This window comes from Sinocyclocheilus grahami, unplaced genomic scaffold (genome assembly GCF_001515645.1).
Source record: "Sinocyclocheilus grahami isolate Dianchi unplaced genomic scaffold, SAMN03320097.WGS_v1.1 scaffold4658.1, whole genome shotgun sequence".
In the NCBI taxonomy this organism is placed as follows: domain Eukaryota; kingdom Metazoa; phylum Chordata; class Actinopteri; order Cypriniformes; family Cyprinidae; genus Sinocyclocheilus; species Sinocyclocheilus grahami.
Window position 1 is genome coordinate 2982 of NW_015509556.1, and position 2481 is coordinate 5462.

Genomic DNA, 2481 nt, shown 5'->3' on the forward strand with positions numbered 1-2481 from the left:
TATCTTGAACTCTGTCACGGAAATTATGTATAAACCCTAATCAAACAATTTAATAATCAATTTACAATGAATTTATACCCGTGTTGTACATTATGCTGCATGTACGCCATGGATGAGCGCTTTGTAAAAATTAACGGATTGATTATTCAGCTGCGGGTGCCATCTTCTGGCGAGATGTGGGGATTCATTCGGCACGTGACTCTCACGGTGCATTATGGGCATTCTCTAGCCGTTGAGCGTGCACCAGTTCTACACTCGTTTTTGCAGTGCTTTGTGGCTTTGTGGGATTGAATGAGTGCACTCGAGAACGTCCACTATGGTTTCGGACACCACTAAAAATGGCTGTTCCCTCAAATAGTGCCCTATTTAAGTGTATAGGGGGCGATTTCGGACACAGCCTCAGTCTTCCGAGATGAGGTAAGCAGTTTGTGGTATTTCACATATTTACACAAGCATCAAACACATTTTACACAGTTTGTTTAGGCAGCATTTTACAGACTCATTTCTGTACTCTGTTTTCATCGGGTTCAGTCCTACTGAAATAAACACAGATTTCTGAGTTTGTCTGTTTCCACTAGATAGCGTTTGTGTACTTAGACACGCTTATTTCGGTATAACTTTTGATTGGTTTAATTTGTATAGCTTTATATTCTGGTTATTTTATCATGTTTATTGTGATTTCTAAACTGAGTTATTGTTTACGTGAGCAAGATTGATTCTTTCTAAGAGTTTTTGGTTGTTTTATTTTATTCCCTTCTTGCCTTTTGTATATCACTTCCTGTTTGGTCATCTGCATGAAGAGATGGAACGATATTTTAGTTGAAAGTTTTAAGGTGTTTCTCTGTAAGATTACAAGTCATCCGTCCAAGAAACTTCAAAATATAACCCCTCTCTTAGCTTACTAGTAGGCAAAAGTTTTTCACACAATTGTGTAATTCAAACACTTTCAAAACAACATCAGAGATCATAAGTTAAAATGTATACAGGTAAATTGAGTGCTCTCAGTAATGGATAACAGCTCAGAACTACACGGGAGGATCTTGTCAATGATCTCAAGGCAGCTGGGACCATAGTCACCAAGAAAACAATTGGTAACCCACTACGCCGTGAAGGACTAAAATCCTGCAGCGCCCGCAAGGTCCCCCTGCTCAAGAAAGCACATGTGCAGGCCCGTCTGAAGTTTGCCAATGATTCAGAGGAGAACTGGGTGAAAGTGTTGTGGTCAGATGAGATCAAAATCAAGCTCTTTGGCATCAACTGAACTCGCCGTGTTTGGAGAAGGAGGAATGCATATGACCCCAAGAACACCACCCCACCGTCAAACATGGAGGTGGAAACATTATGCGTTGGGGGTATTTTTTATTGCTAAGGGGACAGGACAACTGCACCACATCAAAGGGATGATAGACGGGGCTATGTACCCTCAGGGCCAGGGCATTGCAAATGGGTCGTGGATGGGTATTCCAGCATGACAATGACCCAAAACACACGGCCAAGGCAACAAAGGAGTGGCTCAAGAAGAAGCACATTAAGGGCATGGAGTGCCTAGCCAGTCTCTAGACCTTAATCCCATAGAAAATCTGTGGAGGGAGCTGAAGGTTCGAGTTGCCAAACATCAGCCTCGAAAACTTAATGACTTGGAGAGGATTTGTAAAGAGGAGTGGGACAAAAAAACCTACCATTAAACCTACCAATGAACGTGATTAATGTGACCATTTTAAAGAAAAAAAAAGTATGTTTTGTTATAGCTTTCGGAGCAAGGGCGCCACTATCCTGCGATACCATAGTGTGTGACGTCATGGGGTTGGTTCGCTCCGAGGGCCAGTGAAATAATATTTAAAGGGGTCCTATTATGCTTTTTCACTTTTTACATTTTAGTCAGTGTGTATGTTTGGGCATAAAAAAGATCTAGAAAGTTACAAATCTCAAAGTCCACTCCAAAGGGAGATATTTCCCTTTTCAAGAACTACAACGAACGGCTCGTTTGGACTACAGCGTTTGTTTTCCGGGCTTTGTGATATCACAAAGCGGCCCATTAGAAGATCATTAAAAATAATTCCCACCTACAGAAATTCGAATAGTTGGGGAGTGGGGAGGCGCGAGGTTGTGGTTAGAACGCTTGGTTGAGTGAGTGCATCAGACGAGACGACGAAGAAGAAGAGCTGCTGCAGAGTTAGTGCATCAGAGAAAACCAAGAAGAATAGCTGCTGTGCTGTAGCGTAAAATTTTCGACATGTCTAGAACAATTCTTACAAGTACAAAATGACGTAGCTGGGCGCCGCAGACAGACGCCGAACGGCGCCGCCGGTGTGCCTACACTCATAGAAAATAATGTATTTGAGGTTTAAAGATGTGGTGCGACGATGTGCTTCCCATTTGGTGCGCGACCGCCTGAAACGCTGTTTTTTCACCTCCGTGCTCAAAGGTCTTTGTTTTGGCTTCCGAAAGCGGATGATTCACATTTTGTTTTACGGAAGGCGG

At 42.6% G+C, this 2481-nt stretch overlaps 1 long non-coding RNA gene across 1 annotated transcript in view; it reads left to right on the top strand.

Annotated features, from left to right (window-relative positions):
* LOC107576926 (uncharacterized) overlaps positions 1–2481 on the top strand; it is a 14380-nt gene that overhangs the window by 2773 nt on the left and 9126 nt on the right. Inside the window, exon 2 of the long non-coding RNA XR_001608140.1 lies at positions 1724–1732. This is a non-coding gene — a long non-coding RNA (uncharacterized lncRNA). The remainder of the gene's footprint in view (positions 1–1723; positions 1733–2481) is intronic.